This window comes from Musca domestica, unplaced genomic scaffold, assembly GCF_030504385.1.
Source record: "Musca domestica strain aabys unplaced genomic scaffold, Musca_domestica.polishedcontigs.V.1.1 395, whole genome shotgun sequence".
NCBI lineage: Eukaryota > Metazoa > Arthropoda > Insecta > Diptera > Muscidae > Musca > Musca domestica.
In genome coordinates this window covers 60,217-72,534 of record NW_026712327.1, presented here as the reverse complement: position 1 = coordinate 72,534, position 12,318 = coordinate 60,217, and the positions used below count along the sequence as shown (strand labels likewise).

General features: G+C 36.1%; 1 long non-coding RNA gene across 1 annotated transcript; it reads left to right on the top strand.

The window, feature by feature from the left end:
* The first annotated feature begins 329 nt into the window (after positions 1 to 329).
* LOC109614494 (uncharacterized) lies at positions 330 to 1,049 on the top strand. The gene is made up of 3 exons (XR_009342905.1): positions 330 to 411; positions 498 to 618; positions 686 to 1,049. It is a non-coding gene; the product is annotated as an uncharacterized LOC109614494 (long non-coding RNA).
* Positions 1,050 to 12,318: the final 11,269 nt, after the last annotated feature.

Sequence of the window (12,318 nt, the reverse complement as noted above, 5' to 3'; positions counted from 1 at the left end):
ACAGAAAATTGTCTGTGCGGGTCCAGGTCTTCGTATAGCCCCCATATAACGGTACCTCCCTATATTCGGTATTTTGATGATTTTAGCTACATTATTCACCGTTTATTTCAAGTTTCGAATTTGAATATGGTAATGGCTTATGACAAACAATGCCTATGTATGTCCACGTCGTATAGACCCCAAAATAACGGCTATATTCGGTATTTTTAAAATTTTAACAGAATTTTTTAAGGATTTTATTTTTTGAAAATTTCCAAATTCGTTGCAAATGGTGGAGGGTATTAAAAGTTCGGCCCGGCCGAACTTACTGCTTTTTAACTTGTTCTTCTTTTAGACTGCGCTTTCTGATGACAAAAATTAGGGTGCAATAAAGGCAGCTTGCAATTGTGGTTTTTCCCAACAAGTAAGTTCGTAAGTATTGTTTTAAAGTTTAGCTTTTTTAATTATATTCAACGTTAATGTTTTTTATTAATTATATTTCTTTCGTTTTATTTCAGGAAAGGCAAACAAAGGTAGAGTGTCGATAGCACTTAAAATCGACGAACGGATTAAAAGCCTGGTTACCTAACCTTGAATAGAGCTCTGTTCAACGTCGTGTACCTGCAGACTAACCAAAAGGTGATTAAAATTTAAAATTGACTTCATTTGTTTCCCCTTCTAATTCATATTTCTCCTTTTTTTACAGAAAAAAAAAAACGCGGAATTTAATTATGATGCTTCGTCGTCCGTCTGTCTGTCCGAGGTTTCGTGTATAAAATGTCGATTGGGAATACCAAGCCACGCTGGGTTAGCAATGGCGCAAAATCAGCGGCTCCCTCGATGGATTGGATGGGCGATGGTGTGGCTTTTAGGCTCCAATTCTTCAGGAATTTCTAGGTTTAAGATTTATTTTCTTGGTTTAGATTTTTAGTTAATTGTTGTGGTTTTTCTTTTCAATTTTGTTAAATTGTTTCCAAATTTTGTTTTAATTTTAAGAAAAGTTCAATTTGTCTTTTAATTTTCAATTTTTGTGAAAATTGTTCGTTTTGTTATAAGTTTTATTTCAACTTTTCGCCTTTTGTCGTTAAATTTTGCTTAATTATTTTAAGGTTTGAAATTTTGTTAAAAGAGTTTGTATTTCGTGTTGTTGTATATGTGTTTTAAACAAATAAAAACATTGAATTCACTTCTCAACAAGTGGTTCATCACCAAAAACTTTGTCGGCTTTTTTCTTCGCTGGTTACAGGGAGCCACGCATCCAATCTTCTTCGCAGGTAAAATCAAAAAGGACAGATTTTTCTTACAATTTTTGCCAGGAAATTCTGGCTGCCATTTTCCTCGCTTAATTTTTCCACTTTCTTTTTACATTATTCCCTAATATTGACATTTAAGTAATTGGAATAATCAGCTGTTTTTTAGTAATTGCTCTTCTTCTTCTTCTAGCTATCGATTATTTTCAGGGTTACCCCTTTTAAAGGCGCACACAACAAAGCCAACTATCCTGCTGATATCCTTATCGAAGGATAGGGGGAAAAAATGTGCGACCTTTGTTTAAAAATGCAAAAAAAAAATCAATGGTTTGATCGGGTATTTACAAAAAATCGGTGTTTGGCATCCCTAGTAATCGCAGTCTGGCATCCCTAACGCTGATTTTCCAAAATAACATTTAATTTGGGACTGACTTAGTTATCCCAGTATTAAGCTCCATTAGCCCGTAGGAACATGGTATAATGTTTACGTCATACGCCACGCGTTATCGTTCAGTCTGACGTAAGTTGACTACCAATAGTAGTGACTATCGATAGTAGTGACGTTTATGAATGAAAACAATCGGAGTACGCGTCTATTGTAATGTTTTTTGGCGGATTGGAGCACGGACGGACGGAAAATTTTGGAGCTGGAGAAATTATAAAATTTTGGGTAAGTAGAGTGAAAAAAAAATATAGTGAATTATAAATTAATTATAATACAATAAATGTAAATGCTGGGTGAGTGAAAATAACGTATATAATTAAAGTGAAAAGTGAATAAAGTGCCGAAAAAATGAATGAAAATTACTATCATAAACATACAGTGCGGGTGTATGCGCGAATAGTAACTTGCAAATAATTGCATGGAAAAAATAATCCAGAGAAATCTAAGAAATGTATATTGAAAACTAAAAGAATAATAGGAAATATGATAAAAAGAGTGGTTTTAATAAAACAAATTCAATTAATTTCCTAAAAATATTTAAATATTCTAACCAAAAAAAATAATGATTTCCCTCCAGTGTGTGTGTGTGTAAATAAAAGTTGCATTTGCATTTACAATGAAATGCACTCATTAAGAAAAAATGTGACTTTGGCGGAAACAATAAGTTCGAATTATAATTCGAAGTTAGTGAGTAGTGAATAAAAATGAAACAGATAAAGAAAACAGAATTAAGGAATGAGTGAAAAGTACGAACAAAATTAAAATAGATAATATCACCAAAAGAAAAAAAATGAAATGGTGAAAACAAAACTAAATGCAAAAATTAACAATGTCGTGGACCAAAGAGATAAAGTGCAAAAAAAAACTAATGAATGATTACTATTGGAAACACAGAAAATATTAAAGGAGATGAATAAAAATTAAGTGGAAAATAGTGAGAAATTTAGAATTGATCGGACGGACGTAAATTATTTGTGAAAATATTGTGTTTATTTTTTTTTTTTAATGACGAAAAGTATAAAGAATTTAATTGAAATAAACCATGAAAAAGTTGCATGAGATTTTACTAATTAAAAACTGTGCAAATCCATATCTAACAAAAATTTATAAAAAAATTAAAGTGAATGAAATTGAAATGCTATTGTGAATTAATTGGAAATAAAATATTCAAGAATTGGGCTTCCGTAAATTTAATATGACGAATTATGTGCAATGTTTTGAATTTTGATGAAAGTATTAAACTGAATGAAAAATTAATAATGATAAACTGAGAAAGTTATCCAAATCGGACGGACATATTTGGTGTGATTGTCTAAAAATTAAATTTGTTTACCATATTCGTTCTAAATTATATTTTGATTTTAACTTAAAGTTTCCTCTTTTTCACAGATAACTAATACTTTCTCTTTCTGTTCTTATCTTTTCAGATTGGTAACTGCCTACGTTTGGATTAAACGAAAGGTAAGATTGAGACCTGATATTTTCTTTTTCTGTAGGGGTACCCTCAACTAGGTCCACACTTTGGTCAGATTGTTGGATACGATATTATTTCAAATGCATTTAGATGTGTTTGATCGTGTCTTCCCGCTTCCAGACTCTAACGTCGTAAATCGATGACTGACAGCTCTGCGACCCTGTGTACAACACTCTTCTGCCTTGTGCCATAGTTGCGTATGGGAATATAAAGGAAGAGTGCACAAATGGTCAAGGACAGTCACAACGTGACTGCTCAGGAATCGTAGACATATGGTTAGAGTCGGTAAATCTGGGATGCTTCCGTTCGTAATACAACGAATTCTTTCTGATCATTGCTGTTGGTGTCTAGGCGAGTGGCCTCTTATGGTTGCAAGAAAAAAATTTTCCATGGTCTCAATAATCAAAAAGACATCTAGAGAAGTTACTCAAATTGGATATTGCATTCACAAAAGGTAAGTAAAAATAGAAATGCTAATAATTTAATAAGAAAAATATTAATAACTTCCTTTTTTATCTTTCCAGACATTTATTACCTACAGGCGACTTCATTTGCCTCTCCTGTGAAAGCAGGAAATTATACTTGATGGTAAGTTCGAGTAATCCTGTTCTCCTTTTTTCTCCTACAGGTGTACCATCGACTAGACCTTCAGCTTTTGTCAGAATGTCGGATACGATGTTTTGCAAATGCACTGAGGCGTATTTGTTCTTTTTGTCTTCTGGCTTCCAGACTCTAGTGTCGTAAGTCGGGTGAAGGACGGATCTGCGACCTCGTGTACAACAGTTCCCTGGCCCTAATAATAGCACTAATAGTCAAAGACAGTCACCAGGTGACTGCTCCGGATGCGCAGACATCAACTAGAGTCGGTAAACCCAGAGTGCTTTAATTCGTACTGTGACTTCACAATTCTGACATCTGCTGTTAGAGTCTAGAAGATTGGACACCTGTTCGGATGAAAAAAAAAAACAGGGTTCCGAACTGCATCAGTGAATATTCCAGCCGAGACTTGTGGTGGGACTACGGTCGGCGCTTCAGAAATGAACGTAAGTTTTAGTTTTAATTCTATTTCGTAGTTTTCGTAATTTTGCTCTGGAAAATGAGAAAAATTATGAGAACACTATCTATTTTAAACTTAAATTTTGTAATTTATAACCAAAATTTAGCAAAAAAAATAACTTTGTAAGTATGGCTTGAGATGGACATTTCAAATTTAATTTTATTTTTATGTTAGTAATTTTTATTAGATTTTTTTCTATTTTGCCAATAATCCTACATAATGATATTTCACTAATTCATTTTTTTTTCTCTTCTTTATGAAAAAAAAAAAAAAACTGGAGAAATGGGTTTCAACCTTTACCCATACACAACTACACATCACTCAGGAAAGAAAAGCTGTCCTACAGCTTGTGAAAATTTGGGAGTAATAAAAGGACATATCGTAAGTTGTAATTCAGGTTAGTCCTCTTAATATTATATCTTAAATAATTGTTATAAAATTTGTATTTTTTTTTTCAATTCAGGTACTACTTCAACTAAATTCAATTGGATTTTCCGGAACTCTTTGAAAATTCAGGTGAGTATAGGAAAAGTTTAAACTTAAGGTAACTTTAAGTTAAGTTAAGATAGAATTAAGAGTTAAATTTTAAATATTTTCCGTGCATACGTAGCGGATTAGTATTTCATTTTGAGATCTCCGCTTTATTTTAAAATTCAACTGAAATTAAATGAACAAAAAACAAGTAAAAAAGCAGTAAGTTCGGCCGGGCCGAACTTTGAATACCCTCCACCATTTGGAACGAATTAGAAAATTTTCAAAAAAATAAAATCCAATAAAAATTCTTTTAAAATCTTTAAAATATCTAATATAGGAAGGTGCCGATATATGGGGGGATATACGATATTGTGGACCTATAAAGACAAATCTATATCTGCGTGTAAAGTACTCACAAGGAACTCCATATGTAGATTTTCAGACAATACGATTGGAAAATGGGGCTAAAATCATCAAAATACCGAATATCGCGGGGTACCGTTATATGGGAGCTATACGTTATCGTTAACCTATATAGAGAATTCTCTGTCGGTGGGTAAAGTGTTCACAAAGAACCCCTTGTGACCATTCCGTTGAAAAATATGGCTAAAAACATCAAAAAACCGAACATCGGGGGTACCGTTATATGAGGGCTATACAATATCGTGGATCTATATAAATAATTCTCTGCCGGGGTATAAAGTACCCACAAGGAACTCCTTGTGTGGATTTTCAGACAATTCCGATGAAAAATGTGGGTCAAATCATAAAATACCGAATATCGGGAGGTACCGTTATATGGGGGATATACGATATCGTGGACCTGTATAGATAATTCTCTGCCGAGGTATAAAGTACCCACAAGGAACTCCTTGTGTGGATTTTCAGACAATTCCGTTGAAAAATGTGTGTAAAATCAGCAAAATACCGAATATCGGGGGGTACCGTTATATGGGGGCTATACGATATTGTGGACCTATATAGATAATTCTCTGCCGAGGTATAAAGTACCCACAAGGAACTCCTTGTGTGGATTTTCAGACAATTCCGTTCAAAAATTTGGGTAAAATCATCAAAATACCGAATATCGGGGGGTACCGTTATATGGGGGCTATACGATATTGTGGACCTATATAGATAATTCTCTGCCGAGGTATAAAGTACCCACAAGGAACTCCTTGTGTGGATTTTCAGACAATTGCGTTCAGAAATGTGGGTAAAATCATCAAAATACCGAATATCGGGGGGTACCGTTATATGGAGGCTATACGAAATTGTGGACCTATATAGATAATTCTCTGCCGAGGTATAAAGTACCCACAAGGAACTCCTTGTGTGGATTTTCAGACAATTCCGTTCAAAAATGTGGGTAAAATCATCAAAATACCGAATATCGGGGGGTACCGTTATATGGGGGCTATACGATATTGTGAACCTATATAAATAATTCTCTGTCGAGGTATAAAGTACCCACAAGGAACTCCTTGTGTGGATTTTCAGACAATTCCGTTGAAAAATGTGTGTAAAATCAGCAAAATACCGAATATCGAGGGGTACCGTTATATGGGGGCTATACGATATTGTGGACCTATATAGATAATTCTCTGTCGAGGTATAAAGTACCCACAAGGAACTTCTTGTGAGGATTTTCAGACAATTGCGTTCAGAAATATGGGTAAAATCATCAAAATACCGAATATCGGGGGGTACCGTTATATGGGGGCTATACAATATCGTGGATCTATATAGATAATTCTCTGCCGAGGCATAAAGTACCCACAAGGAACTCTTTGTGTGGATTTTCAGACAATTTCGCTCAAAAATGTGGGTAAAATCATCAAAATACCGAATATCGGGGGGTACCGTTATATGGGGGCTATACGATATTGTGGACCTATATAGATAATTCTCTGCCGAGGTATAAAGTACCCACGAGGAACTCTTTGTGTGGATTTTCAGACAATTTCGTCCAAAAATGTGGGTAAAATCATCAAAATACCGAATATCGGGGGGTACCGTTATATGGGGGCTATACGATATTGTGAACCTATATAGATAATTCTCTGCCGAGGTATAAAGTACCCACATGGAACTCTTTGTGTGGATTTTCAGACAATTCCGTTCAAAAATGTGGGTAAATTCATCAAAATACCGAATATCGGGGGGTACAGTTATATGGGGGCTATACGATATTGTGGACCTATATAGATAATTCTCTGCCGAGGTATAAAGTACCCACAAGGAACTCCTTGTGTGGATTTTCAGACAATTCCGTTAAAAAATGTGGGTAAAATTTTCAAAATACCGAACATCGGGGGGTACCGTTACATGGGGGCTATACGATATCGTGGACCTATATAGATAATTCTCTGCCGAGGTATAAAGTACCCACAAGGAACTCCTTGTGTGGATTTTCAGACAATTCCGTTGAAAAATGTGGATAAAATCATTAAAATACCGAATATCGGTTGGTACCGTTATATGGGGGCTATACGATATCGTGGACCGATATAGCCCATCTTCGAACTTGACCTGCCTGCAGACAAAAGAGAGATCTGTGCAAAATTTTAGCTTCCTATCTTAGTTCGTTTAGACTGTAGCGTGATTACAACAGACGGACAGACGGACGGACAGGGCTAAATCGTCTTAGAATTTTACGCTGATCAAGAATATATATACTTTGTTGGGTCTAAAATGATTATTTCGATGAGTTACAAACGGAATGACAAAGTTAATATACCCTCCATACCTTTTTTGGTGGAGGGTATAAAAATTACTATCATCATATATATGCTTTAGACTTCGGTCGCTATATATAGCATTTTCAGATTAAATGAAACCTTTTGCAATTCAAATGAAACTTTTTGCAGCGGGAATGAAACCTTTTGCAGTGGAATTGAAACCTTTTGCAGTGGAAATGAAACCTTTTGCAGCGGGAATGAAACCTTTTGCAACCGAAATTAAACCTTTTGCAACCGAAATGAAACTTTTTGCAAATCAAATGAAACTTTTAGATTTTGAGAAGGAAAAATAACAAAACATATTTATTTTTAGTAGTTTTTAAATTAAATCAATTAATTATAACTAATATATAGTTAAAGAGGAATTTTTATTGATTATTAATATCTATGTTTTTATAATTTTTTTCTTAAAGCTTCCATAAAACACAAGTGTAGATACAGAAAGATTGAAAAAAGTTTGAAAAACTTTTTCCAAAGGACCCAAATTAGGTACCTTTTTATAATCTCCTCCATGGAAGGAGGATATATTAAATTTGTCATTCGGTTTATAACACCTCTAAATATTCGTCGTAGTCCCCATAAAGTATATACAATCATGATCATAGTTGATTTAATGAATCCCACTTATCTGCCTATTGAAATCACGACTGCTCTATCTCCATAATCAATAAAGCTGCGAAGCGGGAATCCTTTATTAGGTAAGATTAATTGTATACTATAACTATAAAAAATTGTGGTATAGCTTAATTTCACATTTTAGTCGTGGCCATACCTATAAAGGCCAAAATTTGTTTAAATTTATGTTTTTAGCGTTAAGCATTTGGAATTTAATAATATGGAAGCATTTTATATCAAATCAATAAAGAACCATTTGTTATTACAATAATTGAAAATTTAAGAAATAATATATATAAATGTAGATATTTATAATCAATAAAAAATCCTCTTTGTCAATATATTGGTTATAATTAATTGATTTAATTTGAAAACTACTAAAAATAAAAATGTTTTGTTATTTTTCCTTCTATAAATTTAAAAGTTTCATTTGATTTGCAAAAAGTTTCATTTCGGTTGCAAATGGTTTCATTTCGGTTGCAAAAGTTTTCATTTCCGCTGCAAAAGGTTTCATTTCCACTGCAAAAGGTTTCATTTCCACTGCAAAAGGTTTCAATTCCACTGCAAAAGATTTCATTTCCGCTGCAAAAAGTTTCATTTGAATTGCAAAAGGTTTCATTTAATCTGAAAATGCTATATATGTAAAAAGGAAAAAAAATAATTAGAAGAAAAACTAAATTCTTCAATTCCTAAGCATTTATTGCTTCAAATCCTTAGCGTGAAAAATGCCAATGGGATGCCCTTTAAGATCTTCTACTTCGTAAAGGCATTTCCCAACTGGCTTAACAATGCGACACTTGAAAAATTTTTTATCAAGTTTAGCATTATAATTATTTTTAAAATCGCTTTGCCTGAAACTTCTTCGAAAAACTTCTTGCCCTGGGATGAACTTGACCTGACGACTTCTAAGATTATAAGATTTTTCATTTCTCAAGTATGCCTGGTGCAGACTATTTCTTATCTTTTCTCGAAAAAGATTCTGTTTTACCGAGTTTGGAATGAGTGTCGTCTCGGGGTCATTAAGAAATTCAAGTTTCCTGGCTAATTTATAAAGACTGGCATGATTTATAATATTGACTCCAAAAAGCGCAAAATAAGGAGTAGTTCCGATGGAACTATGGACAGAAGATCGCAGAGAACATTCTATCTCTGATAAATTTTGATCCCATTCTCGGTGATCTTCTCCCAGATATTCTCGAATCGCTGATAAAATAGATTGATTTACCCGCTCCGAGGCATTTGCTTGCGGAGAGTGAAACGCAGTTTTGGTGTGGTTTATACCAAAAAGTTTAATCATATCTGAAAATTCTTTGCTAATAAATTGTTTCCCATTATCTGACACAATAACTTCTGGGGTTCCAAATTTATGAAATACTTCACTAATTAAAAACTTAACTACATTTCTTGAATTTGCTTTGGCCATGGCTTTTAGCAAAACGTATTTCGAAAGGTGGTCTACCACAATGAAAATAAAACTGTTTCCCGTCTTGGTTCTGGGATAAGGACCTAAGAAGTCGACATAAATTCGTTGAAAAGGCCTTTCTGTTATAGTCTCGGCTCCCATAGATGGACGAAGAGTCGAATTGGCTGGTTTTGTTTCTTTACAGATATCACAATTTTGTACAAAATTTCTTACTTGAGTATTCATATTTGGCCAGAAAAAGTACTCTTTTACCCTACGAAGAGTTTTGTGGAAACCTCCATGAGAAACTTGTGGTGGACAGTGTGCTTTTTCAATGATTTGCTGGGTCAATTCGCTGGGTACCCATAACTTCCAAGCGAAATCTTCATTAAGGGGTATTCCGTCGTAGAATTGAGTTCGTTTATATACCAAACCATCAACCACTTTTAGATCGGGAAGTTGTGAAGAATTGTTTTCGATGGTTTTTATCAAGGCTAAATAATCATCTGCTTTAAAAGCTAAGGAATCGAGATCGATTAAGGCCTTCACATCTAGCGAAATCTCCTCCATATCATATCTTGATAAAGTATCAGGTACTATATTCTGGGTTCCTTTACGGTGCTCTATTTCGAAACAATATGCCTGCAACTGTAGGCTCCATCTAGCTAACCTTCCGCTCAGATCTCGATGTGACATGAGCCATTTTAAACTGCTATGGTCAGTTATAACTGTGAAAGGCATCAATTCTATATATGGCCTGAATTTTTTAATCACCACTGCCAAGCACTCCCTCTCAGTCACCGAGTACTTCTTCTGAGCCGAAGTCAGTTTTTGTGAAAAATAAGCAATGGGATGTTCTCCACCCTCATCGTCTCTCTGAAATAATACTGCCCCTATTCCCAAGTCTGAGGCATCGCTTTGTACATAGAAATGTCTGGTAAAGTCTGGGTGTGTCAGGGCAGGACTACTTACAAGGGCTTGCTTCAATTTGTCAAATGCAACCTTGGCCTCCTCTGTGAATGTGAATCGTTTTCCTTTCTTGAGGGTTTCAAAGATGGGAGCCGCAATGGTGGCAAAGTCGGCAATGAACCTTCGATACCACCCTGCCGTACCCATGAAACTCCTCACTTGCTTTGCTGTTTTCGGGTATGTAAATTTCACTATTGTTTCCACCTTTGCCGGGTCAGTTTTAAGTTTGCCACCTCCAACAATGTAACCCAAGTACCTAAGCTCTTTGAAGCAGAACTTCGACTTGGTTACATTTATTGTGAGTCCTGCTTTAGCCAAACAACCTGCCACCTGCTCTAGCAATCCCAGGTGAGTGTCGAAGTCTGGCGAAACAACCAAAAGATCATCCAAGTAGACGAAAACTCTATCACGTAGTGCGCCAGGGATCACTTTATCCATTAAACGGCATAACTTTTGGGCTGCATTGCACAGACCAAAGGGCATGACGGTAAAATGGTAAAGCGGTCGTCCAGGCACTGTGAATGCAGTTTTCTCTCTACTTGAAGGATCCAGTGGAATTTGCCAGAACGCATCCTTCAGGTCGACACTAGAAATGAAATAGGTATCCCCCAGCCGACTGAGTAAACCTTCTATATGCGGCAATGGATAGGCGTCCTTGACCGTCAGTGCATTGAGTTTGCGAGCATCCAGGCACAAACGGTTCTTTTCGCCCCTTCGGACTAGAGTAACCGGATGACTCCATGGACTCTCGCTCTCTTCAATCACACCTAGCTCTATCATCCTATCCAATTCCGCATACAAAAGTTTCTGCACAGCCGGGGAAACGGGATAATGCCTATCTTTCACCGGGGTTGCATCGCGGGTGTCGATTGAATGGACCTCAGCTTTAGTCTTTCCCAAGCCATACTTGGTAAAGCAAGGAAATTTGTCCTTCACTATTTGCAAACGAACTCGTTGCTCCTCGGACAAAGAATGGCTGTTAACATCACTGATCTCAGGCTCACCACAGAGACTCACTTCCTGGAGTGACAAACCGTCCACCTGAGCAAACATTTGGAAACGTTTCATGAAGTCTACCCCCAGGAACAACTCACGGCTCAGAGAAGGAACAAGATAGAATATGATAGAATGCTCCTGCTTCCTAAATTTTACATTAGTCGTCACCCTGCCAACTATTTTATGTGGGCTTCCATCTGCTGTTTTAATAAAAGAATGGAAATGCTTAATTTCCAATCCCGCTCTCTCCACAAAGCTACGGCAATTTTTCCCCAGACAGGAGACGGAGGCTCCGCTATCTAGCAATCCCTCTATCTCTTCACCATTTATATGTAATTTTGTATATAGCCGATTATCTTCCCCTTCAAATATGGTAGCCGAGGCTATTTCCTCACGAATGCGTTTTCTCTTCTTATATCGCTCTAGCCTTTTTAATTTTATTGGAAACTTGACCAAAAATTCTTTCTCTCGCCTCGCAATATTCTCTTATTCGGATATGAAGCGGTTTCAACTCTCTCAATCTCGGTTTTACTTCTGACTTTATATTTTCTCTCTCTTCATTCTTTAAAATAGAAACTTCAATACTAGAAATACTACTACTCTGCTCTGGGCTTAAACTGGGGTTGACCTCACCTGCCCAGACTGAGGTGGGTTCCTGTGCCGGTTTCCCTGACACTTCGGACAATCGGGGACGGTAACACCTTCTTGACCACACCTATAGCAGAAAATCTTTCGAGGCTCCCGGCACTCCATCCAGCTATGACCCATAACACCGCAGTTCCAACATTTATACTTGGATGTCATGGTCACGGCATCAACTTCAATTTCACCTCGGGGTTCCTCTTCCGTCTGCCAATCGAGCTCGTGCACTTTCTGTGGTGTGTTGTAGCGTTGCTGCCTTTGGGTCCATAAAAGA